The sequence below is a fragment of the Triticum urartu genome, chromosome 2 (assembly GCF_003073215.2).
Source record: "Triticum urartu cultivar G1812 chromosome 2, Tu2.1, whole genome shotgun sequence".
NCBI lineage: Eukaryota > Viridiplantae > Streptophyta > Magnoliopsida > Poales > Poaceae > Triticum > Triticum urartu.
In genome coordinates this window covers 1,733,956-1,754,037 of record NC_053023.1, presented here as the reverse complement: position 1 = coordinate 1,754,037, position 20,082 = coordinate 1,733,956, and the positions used below count along the sequence as shown (strand labels likewise).

Sequence of the window (20,082 nt, the reverse complement as noted above, 5' to 3'; positions counted from 1 at the left end):
CCGTCACCGGCCCACGCGACCACCACCAAACAAGGATCGGGTCAACGAAGGGCTGGCTCCTCACCAACCTACGCCCCCCGAAAGGTAGCACCTCCCAAGACCAGCCCGGTGGAGCCCAGTCCCGGGCATGGCCCCTCTGATCAAGCCGGCCTCCTCCGCCGAGTCGACGACGAGGATGCGGGATTGGCATCGTCGATGTCGATGTGGGAATAATTGCTTTAACTAAAAAAAGAAACCAGTTCTATTAATTTTCTTGCTAAAAATAAACTACTTCTATAGTAAAATAAACTAGTTTTATTAAATCAACTAGTTCAACTACTAAGCACTTACTATAAATAGAATAAAGTAGTACTTACTAAAAATAAACTAGTTTAACTAGTTCTATTATTTTTCTAACTAATTCTATTAAACACTTTCTCCTCTTATTCTATGAACAAAATTACAACAAAAAAATCATAAAAATTCTATGAACAAAATAAAAATTATATGAAAAAAATTACAAGAGAAAAAAATCATAAAAATTCTATGAAAAAAATTGACATATTCTTTGCATATATATGAACAAACAAACATTTCATTATTCAACAATAATATCACAAAAAATCTATGAACAGAAAAAATTCTAACTTTTGCAGATTCATTTATGAACAAATTACAACAACTCAACTAACTACACATCCAAACTACACATCTAAATTAACTACACATCTAAAATTAGGAAAATTCATATGAGCTCGTACTGCGCAAGGGGGCGGCGATCGATGAGGAAGCAGGGCACGGGGGCGACGGTGAGGGGCGCGGCGACGGGCGACGAGGAGGCAGGGGGGCGCGGGGCGGCGACGACGTCTGGGCGGCGCGTGACGGCGTCGGGGCGGCGCGGGACGGCATCGGAGGCAGGGCGACGACGGCGACGGCGAGGCGCAGAGGGGCAGCCTGGCGACGTCGTTGGGGCGGGGAAAGACGAACTGGATGAAAAATTTCACAAATGCTAGTTATATAGACGAAGCATTGGTCCCGATTCGTGACACCAAGGCCTCTTTTCAGCAGCCCAAAGGGCGGGAAGCGGCGGCCTTTGTTCCCGGTTGGTGGCACCAACCGGTACTAAAGGGTGGGCATTGGTTCCGGTTGGTGCCACGAACCGATACCAATGCACCCCTTTAGTACCGGTTGGTGCCACCAACCGGGACCAAAGGCCTTGTGCTGCTGCGCCCGCGTCAAAAGTTTAGTCCCACCTCGCTAGTTGAGAGGGGCGCGCAGTGCCTTATAAGCCCCACTACCGCACCCCTCTCGAGCTCCTCTCTATTGCAGGCTTACGGGCCTAATTGTCACTGCTATGCCTGATGGGCCTACTTGGCCTTCTGCGGGCCTGAATCCTGGCCCATCGATGGGTTTCTAGTCGTATTCACGCCGTGGTGGCCCAGTAGGTGGCATATTTTTTATTTTTTGCCTGTTTTTTTTGTTTTTTTGCTTTATTTATTTTGTTTTGTTTCTACTTACAACAAAAAACTTATTTATTTTAGTTGCATCAATTTTATATAATTTTAGTTTCAATAATACTAGAGGTTGCTTATAATGTTTTGAAGAGAAAATACTTTGATAATTTTAGTTTCATAAATTTTATTTATGTTATTAAAGTTTATTTTATTTTTTTCTACTTGTATATTTTATTAAATTTTATATTATTTTGTTTCTAATTACTTATTTATTTTATTTGTTATTTTTCATTCACCATTTTTCATGCATTTACTGATTACTTTGAGCTATAAGACCCTAAAATTGAAAAGAATTTCAAATGAACTCTGAAAAGGTTGAAAGTTGGCATGGTATCATCATTTCATCCACATAGCATGTGCAAGAAAGTTGTGAGGGTTACGGCAAAAACTGGATGCACTTTGTGTATAAAACGGACAATCTCTTTCGAAGTGTCAGGATTTCATACGGAAACTCGTCTGTTACAAAGGGATTTCATTTTTAAAACTTATTTGAAATCCTGACTTTTTTTGTGTTCAAAATGCACCATTCAAAGCAACATCATCAATTTTCAACCTTTTCTGACTTCATTTGTTATATTTCATGCATTTAATGATTATTTTGAGCTATAAGACCCTGAAATTGAAAACCATTTCAAATGAACTCTGCAAAGGTTGAAAGTTGGCATGGTATAATCATTTCATCACTACTAGGGAAAACCTTATACACAGAATCTTAGCAGCAGCGCGGTATAAAAACAGGCGCTACTGCTAATTAGCAGTAGCGAGCTTCAGAAAAGAGCGCTACTAATGACTGAGTAGCAGTAGCGCTCTAGGTGAAAAGAGCGCTACTACTATAATTGCCACGGTGTTGCCTCCATGCTAGATATAGTAGTAGCGCCCTTCCCGTGGACGCGCTACTGCTAAAGAACTAAGTAGCAGCGGTTTTTCTCAAAACTCGTTACTGCTAAGTATCACCGCAACTAATTAAGTTTAGTCCCATACTGCTAAGCGAACAAGGTGTTTACCACCTTAAATATGTTGCTTCTCAACCTATCTCGAGCACTTGGTCTTCATTGAACTATATGTGTAATATTTGTGGTTGCAATATGAATCCTCGCCTGTACCTATACAGGTACAGTGAGGATTCATGTTGACTATTTAGATTATACCCAAAAAGATCAATGATGACCAATGTATATTTTTGATATTTTTACTAAACAAAAGAAATAACTGCTTCCATTAGCAGTAGAGGTTTTCTGTAAAACGCGCTACAGATAAGTTAGCTATAGCGCGTTTTCCGTACGAGCGCTACTGCTAGTTCGAGTTAACCACCCCCCGAATCAAAATTTCGCTAAGTCCTCCTCCCCCCCGGCCTGTTCCCCTACTCCTGTCGCCGCCGCCCGAGCCCGAGCGTGTCTGCCCTCACCGCCGCCGCCGCCGCCCGCCCTCAACCTCACCGCCGCCGCTCTCGATCACACTGTCGCCGCCCTCGACCTCACCGCCGCCGCCCTCGACCGAGCCCGCCACCCAGGACCGCCGCCTCCCGATCCCGAGCCCGCCCTCGCCGCCCCTCCGTCGCCGAGCACCTCCCCGCCACCGTCTCTCCCTCTGTAAGCCCCCACCCCTCCCCCACCCCCTCTCTCTTTGCTTAGTTAGTAGATGATTTTAGTAGTAGTAGATGTTAATTTAGGGTTCATAGATAATGATTTTTAGAAGTAGTGGATATTAATTACTAGTAGTGATGGTAAACTAGTTGTATAATTAGCAGTAGTAGGTGTTAATTAGTAGTAGATGTAGTAGTTAGATGTTAATTAGTAGTAGTAGATGTGCTAGTTTCTTTCTATTTATAGTAAGTTTATATTTAGTAAGAACGAGTTGAATTAATAGAACTAGTTTAGTTTTAGTTGACTAGTATAGTAAGTAAATTAATAACTAGTTGAACTACTTCATTTTTAGAAAGAACTAGTTTTTTTTTCTTTTTATACTAAGTTTATATTTAGTAAGAACTAGTTGAATTTATAGAACTAGTTTAGTTTTAGTTGAACTAGTTAAGTTTTAGTTGAACTAGTATAGTAAGTAAATTAATAACTAGTTGAACTACTTCATTTTTAGAAAGAACTAGTTTTTTTTTCTTTTTATACTAAGTTTATATTTAGTAAGAACTAGTTGAATTTATAGAACTAGTTTAGTTTTAGTTGAACTAGTTAAGTTTTAGTTGAACTAGTATAGTAAGTAAATTAATAACTAGTTGAACTACTTCATTTTTAGAAAGAACTAGTTTTTTTTTCTTTTTATACTAAGTTTATATTTAGTAAGAACTAGTTGAATTTATAGAACTAGTTTAGTTTTAGTTGAACTAGTTAAGTTTTAGTTGAACTAGTATAGTAAGTAAATTAATAACTAGTTGAACTACTTCATTTTTAGAAAGAACTAGTTTTTTTTTCTTTTTATACTAAGTTTATATTTAGTAAGAACTAGTTGAATTTATAGAACTAGTTTAGTTTTAGTTGAACTAGTTAAGTTTTAGTTGAACTAGTATAGTAAGTAAATTAATAACTAGTTGAACTACTTCATTTTTAGAAAGAACTAGTTTTTTTTTCTTTTTATACTAAGTTTATATTTAGTAAGAACTAGTTGAATTAATAGAACTAGTTGAATTAATAAAACTAGTTGAACATGCCATATTTGTTGTTATTTTTTAGTTTAAGCAATTATTTCATGTTTTGGTTACACCTCCGAGTGGCCTATGTTTTGCCGGAGTGTTGATTAATTTCCGTTCCGGCAAATTTCAGGCGCTCGAATGTCATTTTTAGCAAAGGTCATGCCGGATTTTTCCGTGAATTCTGGCATGACTTGTGCTAGAATATGTACAAGTTTAATCTTTGAATTATGAACGTAGGAAATGTCGTACTCGGACGACGACAGTCTCCCGAGGGAGTGCAGCTGGTGCCACGATGATCGAGGTATGTGCGACAGGTTCGTTGAGCTGGATGAAGATCGGCGCTTCAGCATTAAGCTCGAGGAGACCTTCGATGTTGAAACGGTACGCAACAATGACAAGTGTTTTTTTTCGTAATTAAGCATGAATTCAACTATTTCAACGTCTAATTTTCATCTTTTACAATTCGACTAGCTTATCCCATGCCATGCAAGACGCTATGTCTTGGAGAGGATGGGTTTTGAAGACCATGAAAATTATGAAACAAAGAAAATACACCTAAGGACCCATCATGATATCGATTTTGAAGTAAATCTGTACAATTCTCAGAGCGTAACCCATTTTGGTTGCCAAAATTGGGAAGCACTTTGCAAAATGTATGGTTTTTATGAGGGTATGATTGTCACCATGGATCTTGGTAATCCTGACATCGAGCAAGACAATATGGACATTTGGGTCCTTGTTGATACGCTTCCGATTCTACCGCAATGTGAGTTTCTCAAACATAGTTATTAACTAATTTATATTGTTTATTTCAAAATAGTTGACAGCTTATTTCCATTGACAGCTTATTTTGAATCTTCAAAGAATGTGCAGAAGATGGTAGACAAAACCCACTACACTGATGGCTCCGAATTAACTTATAAGGAGAAAAGTCATCTGATTGCTTATTGTACTTTTCTTGAGAATTACAATACCTATTATCGAACTCCTCCAAATTATGGTGAATACGTGCCACTAGTGCACGTGTTGAACCGCGGTAACTTCAATGGAGATACCCTGGTAAGATTTTTTACTATTACGACATCCGTGCATCTTTTGCATACTTCTAAAACTAGTACGTCATTGCTAACTATGAAGTTATTACTATGCTTTTCAACAGAAAATCCCGATGGATTGTGTGCCTCATCTGATGTATCAGAATGGTCGCCTTGCAGTTATGAACCTACAGCCAGGTCATTCTAAGGAGCTCACCTGTGCATATCGGATTTCTAAAAGCGGTGAACACATGCTAATCAAAGAATGGAAAAAATGTTTGGACATTCGCAAGGAGGTTCTTGGAAGTAACATTAAGCGAAAGGCAAGAATTGGAGACAGGATAATCTCCATTCTCCATAATGGAGAGTCAGGGGCTATCTTGTTTTTTGCTATTTTACCTTAGAGAATATAGTAGGTCCTAAGAGAATGGAGTAGGTCCTATGAGGTACAATATGTTTATTATGTGATACAGTGTGTTAGAGTTGAAGATGTGAGGAGTACTTGTGATTACGACTAGTGACCAATGATATGATGATGATGATGATAAGTTGTTAATGATATGATGATGATAATATTTATTATATCATTGGGTGAAAGAACCGCAGATTAGTTTCAAGTGGATGGATGTCCATCCACTTGAAACTAGTCCACACGGTTCTTTCACCCCATGATGTAATAACTCATTATGATGTAAAAAACAATTTCTAAATTCCTGTTGTATGAAAACTTGTGTAAAGGTGTACGAATACAATATGAAATAAAAAAGAAATAAAATACGAAATAATAGTAGCAGCGCGGGCAGGGAGAAGCGCTACTACTAATTACTAGTAGCGCTCCTCCTAGAACTCGCTACTACTAAGTCGATTTAGCAGTAGCGTGGGTGGAGGCACGCTACTGCTATTCGTTAGCTGTAGCGCCTTATAAGTAGCGCATAACCCCGCGCTACTGATAGGTCTAAAACCCGCGCTGCTGCTAGGCTTTTCCCTAGTAGTGCATCCACATAGCATGTGCAAGAAAGTTGAGAGGGTTACGGCAAGAACTGGATGCACTTCGTGTACAAAATGGACAATCTCTTTCGAAGTATCAGGATTTTATACGGAAACTCGTCTGTTAAAAAGGGATTTCAGTTTTTAAAACTTATTTGAACTCCTAACTTTTTGTGTGTTTAAAATGCACCATTCAAAGCCACATCATCAATTTTCAACCCTTTCTGACTTCATTTGTTATTTTTCATGCATTTACTGATTATTTTGAGCTATAAGATCCTAAATGAAAACCATTTCAAATGAACTCCGAAAAGGTTGAAAGTTGGCATGGTATCATCATTTCATCCACATAGCATGTGCAAGAAAGTTAAGAGTGCTACGGCAAAAACTGGATGCAATTCGTGTACAAAACGGACAATCTCTTTCGAAGTATCAGGATTTCATACGAAAACTCATATGTTACAAAGGGATTTCATTTTTCAAAACTTATTTGAACTCGTGACTTTTTGTGTGTTCAAAATGCACCATTTAAAGCCACATCATCAATTTTCAACCCTTTCTGACTTCCTTTGTTATTTTTCATACATTTACTGATTATTTTGAGCAATAAGACCCTAAAATTGAAAAGCATTTCAAATGAACTCTAAAAAGGTTGAAAGTTGGCATGGTATCATCATTTCATCCACATAGCATGTGCAAGAAAGTTGAGAGGGTTACGGCAAAAACTGGATGCACTTCGTGTACAAAACAGACAATCTCTTTCAAATTGTCAGTATTTCATACGGAAAGTCGTCTGTTACAAAGGGATTTCACTTTTTAAAACTTATTTGAACTCCTGACTTTTTGTGTGTTAAAAGGCACCATTTAAAGCCACATCATCAATTTTCAACCCTTTCTGACTTCATTTGTTATTTTTCATGCATTTACTAATTATTTTGAGCTATCAGATCCTAAAATTGAAAATCATTTCAAATGAACTCTGGAAAGGTTGAAAGTTGGCATGGTATCATCATTTCATCCACATAGTATGTGCAAGAAAGTTGAGAGGGTTACGGCAGAAACTGGATGCACTTCGTGCACAAAACGGACAAATCTCTTTCGAAGTGTCAGGATTTCATACGGAAACTCGTCTATCACAAAGGGATTTCATTTTTTAAAACTATTTGAACTCCTGACTTTTTGTGTGTTCAAAATGCACCATTCAAAACCACATCATCAATTTTCAACCCTTTCTGACTTCATTTGTTATTTTTCATGCATTTACTGATTATTTTGAGCTATAAGACCCCAAAATTGAAAAGCATTTCAAATGAACTCTAAAAAGGTTGAAAGTTTGCATGGTATAATCATTTCATCCACATAGCATGTGCAAGAAAGTTGAGAGGGTTACAGCAAAAACTGGATGCACTTCGTGTACAAAACGGACAATCTCTTTCGTAGTGTCAGGATTTCATACGAAAACTCGTCTGTTACAAAGGGATTTCATTTTTTTAAACTTATTTGAACTCCTGACTTTTTGTGTGTTCAAAATGCACCATTCAAAGCCACATCATCAATTTTCAACCCTTTCTGACTTCATTTGTTATTTTTCATGCATTCACTGATTATTTTGAGCTATAAGACCCTAAAATTGAAAAGCATTTCAAATGAACTCTGAAAAGGTTGAAAGTTGGCATGGTATCATCATTTCATCCACATAGCATGTGCAAGAAAGTTGAGAGGGTTCGGCAAAAACTGGATGCACTTTGTGTACAAAACGGATAATCTCTTTCGAAGTATCAGGATTTCATACGGAAACTCGTCTGTTACAAAGGGATTTCAAATGAACTACGAAAAGATTGGAAGTTGGCATGGTATCATCATAATAGTTGTGGAGAGAAAGCCTTCAGTTTTTCTTCGCTTGTGTCCTTTCCTTATTGCGCCGTAACCATGGATAATCTTCATCATTTATCAGGATGATTGGGTCAGCCTTGACTTTGAAGGGAGAAATTTCATGAAACTTTTCATAATCATCAGACATGTCTGACTTGCCCTCCACTCCCATGATGTCCCATTTTCCTGAAAGAACTATGTGGCGCTTTGGCTCATCATATGATGTATTCGCTTCCTTATCTTTTCTTTTTCTCGGTTTGGTAGACATGTCCTTCACATAGATAACCTGTGCCCCATCATTGGCTAGGACGAACGGTTCGTCAGTGTACCCAAGATTGTTCAGATCCACTGTTGTCATTCCGTACTGTGGGTCTACCTGTACCCCGCCTCCTCACAGATTGACCCATTTACACTTAAACAAAGGGACCTTAAAATCATGTTCGTAGTCAAGTTCCCATATGTCGACTATGTAACCATAATATGTGTCCTTTCCCCTCTCGGTTGCTGCATCAAAGCGGACACCGCTGTTTTGGTTGGTGCTCTTTTGATCTTGGGCGATCGTGTAAAATGTATTCCCATTTATTCATATCCTTTGTAAGTCAATACAGTCGAAGATGGTCCCCTAGACAACGAGTACAGCTCATCACAAACAGTGTTGTCACCTCTGAGACGTGTTTCCAACCAACTGCTGAAAGTCCTGATGTGTTCACATGTAATCCAGTCGTCGCACTGCTCCGGGTGTTTGGAGCGCAGACTACTCTTGCATTCATCGACATACGGGGTCACCAAGGTAGGGTTCTGTAGAACTGTGTAGTGTGCTTGAGACCAAGAATATCCGTCCCTGCATATTATTGAGTCCCCTCCAAGCGTGCCTTTTCCAGTCAGTCTCCCCTCATACCGCGATTTAGGGAGACATATCTTCTTAAGGCCAGGAATGAAGTCAACTCTTTGTGGTGGTTTGGATGGAAAACAGTCATGCGCCGTAAGAAGATATGCAGGGGAGGGAGCGTGAGCGAGCAGCTAAATTTGGGCGCGTGCATAGCCAACTTGCCACGGCTCCCTTCCTTATTTTTACCACCACCATCCCCTCGCTTTTACCACAGTGCAGGTGGCCAGCGTGTAGGTGGCAACTGGAGTGATATAAATACCGTCGGCGCTGTGTGCCGAGAGAGAGAGAGAGAGAGAGAGAGAGAGAGAGATGAGGCAATGGAGGGTGCTCCCTCTGGCGACGAGGTCGGGCATGGCGTGCTCCCGGAGGCGGAGTGGCAGCATGCACAGCCGCAGCCGCAGGAGGTACCCCTGTTCTCCTCCCTTCCTCCTCATTCAAGTCATGGCGGTGGTGATGATGTCGCCTCTGCTGAGAGCTATGTTACCACGCCTGCGCTAGATGGTTGGATGGATGGTTGGTTGTGCCTACGCCGATGTAGACTCCCTGATTAATCTCTGGATTTGCGGCACGAGATGGTACACCACGCTACCGCTGCCGCCACGGTGGGCGACCACTACCCTCCGGTGGAGGACGAGGAGGGAGGGCAGCTGGACGACGAGGTCGGCGGCGACCAGCATCAAGATGCCGAGGTCGCCATGGAGGGCGAGCAAGGCCTACTCCACGGCATTCTCCCAGACACGGAGGGGCGGCACGAGGGCGCCGGGTGCCCGCAGCCGCAGGTACCGCCACTACTCTTCTCCTCCCTTCCTCCTCGTTCAATTCAGGTGATGGCCCTGGTCGTGGTGATGCTACCACGCGTCCGTACGTGCTAGACGGAGGCTGATTGTGCTCTAGATTTGCAGGTTGACCCACTCGCCCTCGCGCCCCAGCAGAACCAGCCCCTCGGCGAAGGTCAAGGCGACAGCGACGACGAGGTCGACCTGCAGCCACTGCTGCCGCATCAGCCTGCCTTGGTAAGCATCTCGTCTCATCTCCGCTCCTGCTCCTTCCTGGTGCCCATCTCATCTCGTCGCATGGGCAGCTAACATGGCGGCCACATGGTTGATTTGCTCGAACACGAGAAGGTCAGTGGCGGCCGTGCCAAACATGTTGCTCGGAGCCACCGATTGCCACCTTCCTCAACACGGGCATTTGGGTGTGCTACGGGGCGGTGTTGGAAGGCAAGAACATTTCACAATTTTATACAATTTGCTAGACGTCATGAATATTGTTAAAATGTCACAATTTTATACAAAATATTTATACTTATTTATGTTAACATGTATAGCCTTACAAAATTATATGATTCTCTTAGTTTCATTTTCTTAGTTATAACTCTAAAGTTTAAATTATGATATATTTTACAAATACTTGAACACCAATATTTCGTACAAATGATACACTAATCATTTTCCACGTTTGCTCAAACTTTCTTTGTTGTGTGTGTCACGATGCAGATTTTATAGTAGAGATTTCAAACATGCGCTCAAAAAATATCGTGGTAACATGTTCTAGTTCATGATTAGCCAAGAATATTTATGAAAACTTCTCGACTATAAGTGGAACCGTTGACATTGATTTTTTTTACCGGTGTATTTTTGTCAAATATGTCTTGCAAGTTACAGTGTTTCACTAATAACTTGTCAAAATTAGCATGCCAAAATAATATAGATTAATTGCGTATTCTACAACGTCTGCACACATATGAATTTTTCATATGAGCCAGATTAATCAAACATAGAAATACGACATCCACATACATACATACATGTCATAGACATGACCTAGATATTCCCATGTACTTGCCAGAGTTGGCATAAAGAGAAGAAAAAGAGAAGAGCGGCAACCCATACTATCTCATGCGCCTACTGATTTTCTTGTTCGCTCCCTTCGCCAGGCTCTCTCACCCGCTCGCTCACTCTTGATTTTTTTTTTGAATAGTGCTACATGTCAGCCACTAGATCTTTTTAGAAGATCCGTCACATCGGCAGCTCTTAGATGTGGCGTAATCAGTGCGGCCCAGTCCCATCCTCACCATTGCAACAAAAATAGTGTTGCAGAACCCTTTGTAACATAGCTCAGGTTGGAGAAACATTTGCAACAAGGCTATGTTGCAGATTTTCTTAAATTTCTTCACCTTTTTCAAACAAATATGATTTTGTGGAATGAGTTTCGCAACAAGGATTTTTCGCAGTGAAAGATGATGTCGCGGCAGCAGCACCAATGTTGCCCTACCCGTTTATGACAAGAGTCTCGTTGCCAACCTTCAATGTCAGCAGCAACTCGTCATTGTCTTGCAGCAAGGACAATAGCCATCGCCTTGCAGCACCGAGACATCTGCAGTAGCGAAAACCAATGAGACCCTGGGAGCAGCATTTATCCACCATGGAGGAGAACGTTCTCTTCTTCACGCTTAGGGTGGGGAACGCGGGCCCGTAGGGCGGAGTTCATGGCGGCGCTCAACACGACGCACAGAACACGGTCGTGTCACGGATCATGTCGTCTACCAAGTGGCTGTGGCGCGTGAAGAGGCTGCTCGACATGGAGCCGAAGAGGTGCATGCGCTCCACGCTCGCAACGATCCACAGCAACGCCGACAAGATCGTCTGTGAGCGCAGGGTGAGAGAGACGGCTGGGTTGGCGCGCAGTGACGACGTTCTGTCGCGCTTGGCCGCCGCCGGCGAGCACAGTGACGAGAGCCTCCGCGACGTGGTCACCAACTTCATCCTCGCCGGCCGTGACACGACCTCGTCCGCGCTGACCTGGTTCTTCTGGTTACTGTCCACGAGACCCGACGTGGAAGACAAGATCATATGCGAGGTCCACGCGTCTGGCCAAGGTGCGTCGACCTTCACCTTGGAGGAGCTGCGCGAAATGCACTACCTCCGTGCGGCCATCACCGAGTCCATGCAGCTGTACCCACCGGTGGCCGCCGACGTGCACAGCTGCAAGGAGGACGATTTCCTTCCGGACAGCACTTTCGTCGGGAAAGGGTGGCTGGTGACAACTGGGGGAAGAGGACTGCGAGGAGTTCCAGCCGGAGAGGTGGCTGGACGAGGAGGGCGTGTTCCGGCCGGTGGCTGGACGAAGAGGGCGTGTTCCACGCGGGGCCGAGGATGTGCCTCAGCAAGGACATGGCCTAGCCACAAATGAAGTCTGTGGCGGCGTGCGTGCTGCAGAGGTTCAGCCTTCGGTACGTCGGCGGTGACGGGCATCCACCGCTCATAATGTCGATGACGCTTCGGATGGGAGGCGGCTTGCCCATGCAGGTGACGAACAGGGGAGGCTAGCCTCTGCTTGGCTTGGAGAGTAGGCTTGTTCCATCGCAAATCACAATAGCGAGCTCACTAGTCTCCATCCCATTTCTTTCTGCTTGGCTTGGTTCCGGAAATAAATCTTCAGCTAGTGTAGTGTAAAAAAACGTTCTTATATTATGAGACGGAGGGAGTAGCTAGTAGTAGTGGGTACCCACGCCACGTATTGCAAGGTTAAATCGTGACTTGCAATTAATCCATGCATGTGCGTGGGAAGCATCTGTTCTTGTATCCATTTTTAGTTTTTTCAAGGATTCATGTATCCGTATATCCAGGGAAATAAGATTATATATGGTGCATCGATATTTACTGCTTTGTGCTATGTGGTTGAAATGTTATCTACATCTAGCTATTATATACGAATAAAGCACAGTACGGAAGAAAATAGAGATATTTATTCTATCTACCTATCTGTCTGTCTACCTATGTATCTATCTTCTAAGATTATTATATACTGAATGCAAAATACGAAAGAAAATAGAGAGATACTCGTGAGCAAACGTCTAATCCTAAATCCATTTTCTTCCGTATTTTATGAATATAGTGTGCTTCATGCTAGACAATTGTGTCAAGATGGAATACAAAGGTGAAAAAACAATCCCAAAATCCTATCAATATAATTTGTTTCATGCTAGACAATTGTGTCAAGAATGTTCCTATCCTAATTTAGGCGTGTCGGGCTGCGCCGATCCCAAGCTGCCCCATTGGCTACCTATGGCAATGTCTATTGTTCGTAAAATATCATGCTATTTGCTTAGAAATTATCTTGGGTGTGTTTTTCAACATCTTCTTTTTCTCGGGTCAAAGTTATCATGGTACTTAGGTTATCAAGTATGTGGTGGAATGTTACCATGCCATTTACACAAAAATTATTGGAGCTATGTTTAAAAAAAAACTAGTCAAAATTATAGTAATGTTTGTGCATGATGTGCGTATGTTATCATGTTATTTGCACATAAGTTACTGGGTATGGTTTTTAATAACTTTTATCCCGGGGGCCAAAAGTTACAGCGGTGTCTATATCTAAGTTATCAGGTCTGCGATGTATATATTACCATGCTATTTACATAGAACTTACCGGGGGTATATTTTCATCAACTTTTATCCGGAGACAAAAATTTACCGGGGTGTTTGTACGTCAGTTATCAGCTCTGTTGTATGTATATTATCATGCTATCTACACTAGTTATCGGGTGTGTATTTGAACAAGTTTTTCACCTGGTAAATGTTACCTTGGTGTCGATACATAAGTTATCAGGACTACGATGCATATATTATCATGCTGTTTACACAGAAGTTATCAGGATATGTTTTCAACAACTTTTATCTGGAGGAAAAAAGTTACTGCGGTGTTTGTACGTGAATTATCAGCTCCGTTGTATGTATATTATCGTGCTATATAGACAAAAGTTATTGGGGTGTGTAATTCAACAACTTTTTTCACCAGGTAAAAGTAACCATGGTCCCTATAGGAAAGTTATCAGGTCTGCGGTGCGTATATTGCTATACTATTTACAGAGAAGTTATCGGGTGTACGTTTTTCAACAACTTCTCTCTCCTAAGTCAAAAGTCATCATGGTGTTTGTACATAACTTATGAGATTTGTGATGCGTATATTACCATGGTATTTATACATTAATTATCGGAGGTATGTTTCTTCAATAACTTTTATCTCTATGTTAATTGTTAATTGTTGTTAGTTGGGCCAACTTGCTTACTAAGCGACCATGGTTCAAATCCCATGTTACACTTGTATTTTTGTCTCCCAAAAATATATTCATGTACGAGTCCCTCACCATCACAAATTTCTACTTTTCTAAGAAAATCGGTCTTTCCAAGATAACCGGACGTGAAACGTGACAAAAATCTGACAAAGGACCAACCAATGGTCTTGCAGAGAAAAACGTGGAAACGAACAGAAAAATGCAGATGCCAACATTTGGACAATGCCATGGTGTGACCATGGTTTGATCAATGGAAAGTTTTGGTTGATACAACTACGATTATATATAGTTTAGATTTGTATGGATTCTTGTGCTAGCCTATTAGGCAGTGTAGCTAGAACTCACGATGCTAGTGCTGAGTTTGATTCTCAGCTTTGCATCATTTTTTGGCTGAAAAACAAGCTGTGCGCGACACACCTTTGGGCCCACCATGAAAACAGTGAACCCATGTTGATAGGAAATAATCTACGCCTACCCAGCGCAGTCCGCCACGATTTGCCCGCGCGCCCAGCTCAGTCCACTGCGCAAAACGCGCACGTCGTTCACAGCCGTCGGATCCATATCAGATGGTCCCTGGGCTGTTTGGATCTAAAACGAAATTGAGGTGGTTCTTAAAATAGCTTTCTCATGTACTAAATGCATAATATGAAAGAAAATAGAGAGATATGTTAGAAATTCCCAGAAAAATTAGAAATATCCTGCCATTAATTTGGTTGACCCGTATAATTAAGTAACTTTTGATGGTTCAGATTAAAAAGCTATTCTCGTGAGCCAACGTCTAATCCTAAATCCATTTAAGGCCCACCAAGAAACCTTCCTATGTGCAAGACTTGGTGGTAAAGTGTGGACGTGTAAACTATAAACCATTGATACCAGTTATCGAGTAGGACATCAACCATAAAACTACCAGCAAAGTGATCACGGCTCGTGGAGGCAATTTACTATCAAAAGTAAGTGATTTTATTGACCATGTTATGTGTCGTTGGGATGAAGAGTTGGTTTCGCAAACATTCTGGCAAGTTGATGTGGTGCGGATCCTTGCAATTTTGTTGCCTAGATTTGATATGTCGGAGTTCATAGCATGGAACTTGTGCAAAAATGGGAGATTCTCAGTGAGATCGGCATACATTGTCGAATGGCAGAACCAATATGGACACAAAATATCAGGAGCAAATATAGTCGGACCATCAAGGAATTCACCAATATGGGGGACGATCAGGAGCATAAGGTGTCCTGCCAAGGTTAAAATTTTCCTCTGGCGAACTTTGTTCGGATCGCTACCATGTTGGGTGACTTTGGCTAACAAATATATAAAACTCAGTGGGCCATGTCCTACATGTGGAATCAGAGTGGAGGATACCAAGCACATGATATTCACTTGTGCAAAAGCTAAAGAGGTATGACAGTTACTAGGTTTGGAATTTGCTATTGATAAAGCATGCAGTGTGGATCATGCGGGAGAAACCGTACTAGAATATTTATTGGTACAAGGAACTAAAGAATGTGTGTTCCTCGGTCTAGGAAATTCAATGGAAGAAACTGCCATTGGTTCCTTGTATTAATGGTGGGAGAGGAGAAAGTTAGTGCATATTGAAAAGGTCCAGGAACCTAACTTCGTAGCAATGGCAATCAGAGCTTTGGTTCCTAACTATACTTCGGGTGTAACCGCTTAGAGGTGATCTCCGACAACATCGAGGTGATAGAGACAATCAAGAATGCAGGTCGTTCTTTCGGTCTATTTGTGGCAGTATTTGACGAAATATATCACCTTGCATTTGATTTCCCGCATATTATTTTTGAGCATGCTCCTAGAGAGACTAATTGTGCTGCCAATGATTTAGCCAAACTAGTTAGAAGCAAGGTATGGGCGGGTGAATGGAAGATCCACCAGTAGAGATTGCTGATATTCTTGTAAAAAATAATAAGGTGATCACCTTGCGACAAAGAGTACTTTTATGTCCAAAAAAAAGATCAACCATAAAAGAACATCGAGTGGGACTTCCAAGTCTAGTAGTTTGAGTACCGTTTGTTTTCCTACACCCAGAAAAATGTCATACCTTTCCGACCTTCCCAAATAAAAAAGTTCGCCAACAAGCTAAGAATACGGTCCAGCTATTCCAAGTTCCAAGTTTTTTCTAGATTGACAAGGAATATTATCAAATGAATGCTACTCCTCAAAGAAAAATATTTATGAAATGAAAGCTACTTCGCTAATCCGTAAATCCGCGAGTTACTAAGTTCTTACTGAGTGCGATTTCTTGCTTCTGGGGTATTTTGAAAGAAAAATTCCTTAAATCTGATTTTGAAGCTTCAAAATATTATGAAAACAATACACATGTACATAGAGATGTAGAAATGTTCATGATACAATATTTTCTGGTGCGATTCCTTGCTCCTGGACTTTTTAAAATTATGGACTTCTACAATTAATAGTGCATGTGCCAGAAATACATAAATTTGTGTGTATCTAACACCATAACCTATTAGTTTCAAAAGAAAAACACCATAACCTATTTCATCATGAAAATTTATGTAAACGTAGTCATACATCACTATATATGTCATTATTGTTTTCATATTTATTTTAGAACATGAAAAATCTCAATTTGGCATTTCTCAAAAAATCTGGATCCAAAAGATATTTCTTCTTACTCCATTTTCGTTTTTGGGGATTGAACCAAAAGTAGCTAGCTTGAAAAGCTAAAATATAATCCAGGCTACAAATGACACAAAGCTAATCTGCAACATCAATAATATCCTGATTGTTGGATATATAATTAATAACTAGGATTTAGCAAGAGATGACAACTCATATATACAAACAATCTTGTTTGAAAGCTATCCATTGATGGGGTCCAAACAGAATACAAAGGTGAAAAGTAATCCCAAAATATTATCAATATAGTTTGTTCCATACTAGACAATTTTATCAAGAATGTTCCTATCATAACTTCACAAGGACGTGTTAGGAGAAAGACAACCTAGGCTGAATTGTACTTTGGGGGTAGTTGGAGCAAGTTCAGGGAAAATCGTAGAGGAGTATATAAATGAATTATTTTAATAATTGCTATATATATATATATATATATATATATATATAAATGATGGTTATATAGAAAGATCCTGATCAAACTAGTTTAACTTTGATAATTGCATACAATCAGAGCAATGAAAAATAACATTTGTAATTAATGTTAAAGAATAATTTCTTGTTAGAAATATTTTCTAATTTTGTTGGTGCCAGCTCTAAGAATAGTTAATATTATTTTAAAGGATCATACGCACAGATTTGGGGGGTCCTCATTATTTTAAAAGATCATAGTACGTCTCTTGTGGCTATTGCTTCGATGTAATATAATTATATTATTTCAACCATAGTTGACAGATTTTCATAACTATGTATAAACCCTTTTTGACTATTGCCCTAGCGGGCCTTAATTATTGTTTGAACCACAAAATATAGAGTTTAATAATTGTATAACTAATAAAACATGACCAGTAATTTGAATTTTAACCGCACGTGGTGACCTAACTTGACATGGAAACTACCAGAAAAGTTCACGTTGTAATATCACATGTGTAGGACACGAATTGTGTATGAATAGTTTAGTAGTGATGATATGTCTAGACATTCATAATAATGGTGGTTTGCACCAACATAGATTTGACATAAATATATAGACCACACAAGTGATATATCATTTGGCAAAATATTTGTGGTGCTTTTAGAATATTGGTACCTGACATGGTGTAAGCTTGTGGGAAACACAAAAATATATTTCTCGACCAGTTTCAACACATTAAAGATGAAGCCTTGTATTTGCGAGGGCCACTATGCTAGTTATATAATAGAAACACAATACTGAGTTGTTTTCTAAAAACTACATTAATCCACATCATCAAAAATATTTGACGTTAAATATATTTGTGCCCAAGATTTAGCACTAGAAGTTTATTTATTTTTAGAAAACGTAACTAGGAGTTGACCGACACTTTGCAAAAGAATTGACCAAAAAAGGTTGATGGTAGAAGTCCATGTCATGTAGTAAGGTGGAACAAACTTTTTTTTTCCAAAATACAGTTAGCCGTCTGTTGTGTGGACACAAAATTATTCTCTTATTGCATGACATGCTATGAAAAAATAGTGCAGCCGTTCGAATCTGCTATGGCGATGCTATATCACGCTGTAGAGAACGACTGTAGATTAAATTCATTTAGTAAGACATTACTTAGAATGCTATAGTGTGCTATTAGAGGTGCTATAGCGTGCTATTTCTCTCATTGACAAGTACTGCCAACACAGGACTTCAAAATACTACAGATTAAGGCTTAGTTCCATGGTTCTGTCCATCACTCTTTTCCTAAAATCCAAAATGATATGTTTTCCTACACAACTTCTTGCTGAGGGCCAATGGCAATGCAAAGGCTTGTTCAACTTAGGTACCAGAAAAATGCACATAGCATGCCAAGGGTTTGAAGCAATGTTGCTTTAAAGTTGTAGCCTAATTTTACAACTTCTGTACCTGGTTAGCAAAATGCTAAACAAGATCCACACTGCAGGTTGGTTAATTGCTGCAGAAAAGCACCCTACGCAAGATTTTGTGATAAACGTGTAGTCTCAAACAACTTAGATGGTGCAGAGAGTTGTGCGGATTGTAGTGTGGTAATCTCATTTTATTTATTATCTGTAGCACTACCACTTTGGTCGAAGATCAACTCAAGTTTACTCTCCAAAGACTTAGGCAACTCGTAAACTCTAATGCATTTTTTTCAACAAACAAGAGGTGAAGGTTGTAGCAGCTTTTGGTATCAAATCGACAAATTGTTTACTTGAACATAAAATAATCCATTTTTAATCTTGTATGACAAACAGAGGAAAATGGATTTCAACTGCCATAGTAAATACCCATGATTATACTTTCAAGGATTCATCAGTATAACCTCCTACAGATACACAATTCATCTTCAAGCTCCCCCAGTAGGAGCATAGACGGTTGTAGTCAGCTGATTAACTCTAGTGGTCAAGGTCTACATCTATATGATTTCCACAAACAAAATATTGAGAACAATCCCAATAAGCTCAGCTCCACCCATCTTTAGTTTGGCTGATGCACTATTGTCCACCATCATATTTGCTTTGGTTTTATCCCACAACAAAGACCAATTACCGCAAGGTATCGTTTTGAAATGAATGTCTCTTTATGTTTACAATTTTTACAGCACAAACATATTCCTCCAGCACATACTGCTGGCGGGACTACTCGACGGCCGCCTATAGTTCCCGCGCAAACTGCACGTAGGGGCAGGGTTGGGCTTGGGCGCGAGGTTGGCGGCGCTGAGGGCTTCGTTGGTGTGGGTGCCTGGCTACTTAGGTTTTTTATTAGCCATGGCGAGACGAGGTGCGAGCAAGGGACTGAGGGCACCAATGTGACATCGTCGTCGGGTGGACGCAGCAAATGACCATCGTCGATGGGTCTGTAGCAGGTAGGTGAGGAGGCCAGCATGCTGGATGAAACCATGGCGGTGCGTGGAAGAAGACGACACGGAGAGGCATGCACACACGGTTATGATTGTCCACCCATGTGCCACAGTGCGAATATCATACGCCGTCGATTATGGTGAACTAGGTGCGCCACTTTGCACACGATAAACTCAGAGGAAATGTGAGTACTGTTTTCCTTCATCACACACAATTCATTTATTTAAGCTGTTTGCCTGAAGACGCATATGATTCCCTCCGTAAAAAGGAGTACGGTGGCACAAGTCATCACACATGTTTTGGACAATCAAAATATGCCCATGGTATCCCACACGGCTCTTTTTTTCTCTACTCCTAATGGAGCAGTTGGTAGTCTCGCTTCCAGGTTTTTTTTCGTCCCACCTCCCATGGTTTTTTTGATACCTCGTCCCACCTCACATTGAGCCGCCAAGAACCGAAAAAATCGCGTACCGAAGCCCCCACCCGCCCCCACGCACTCCAGGGCCTAACCTCCAATCGCACCCAAGACAATCCAGCGAAAAAGAACCTACGAAAATTAACCAGCGAAAAAAAACCTAATGGAGGAGTTGGTAGTCCGGTACGGTTTATT

At 40.7% G+C, this 20,082-nt stretch overlaps 1 pseudogene; it reads left to right on the top strand.

Annotated features, from left to right (window-relative positions):
• The first annotated feature begins 11,404 nt into the window (after window positions 1-11,404).
• Window positions 11,405-12,245, top strand: LOC125541521 (annotated as a pseudogene).
• Window positions 12,246-20,082: the final 7,837 nt, after the last annotated feature.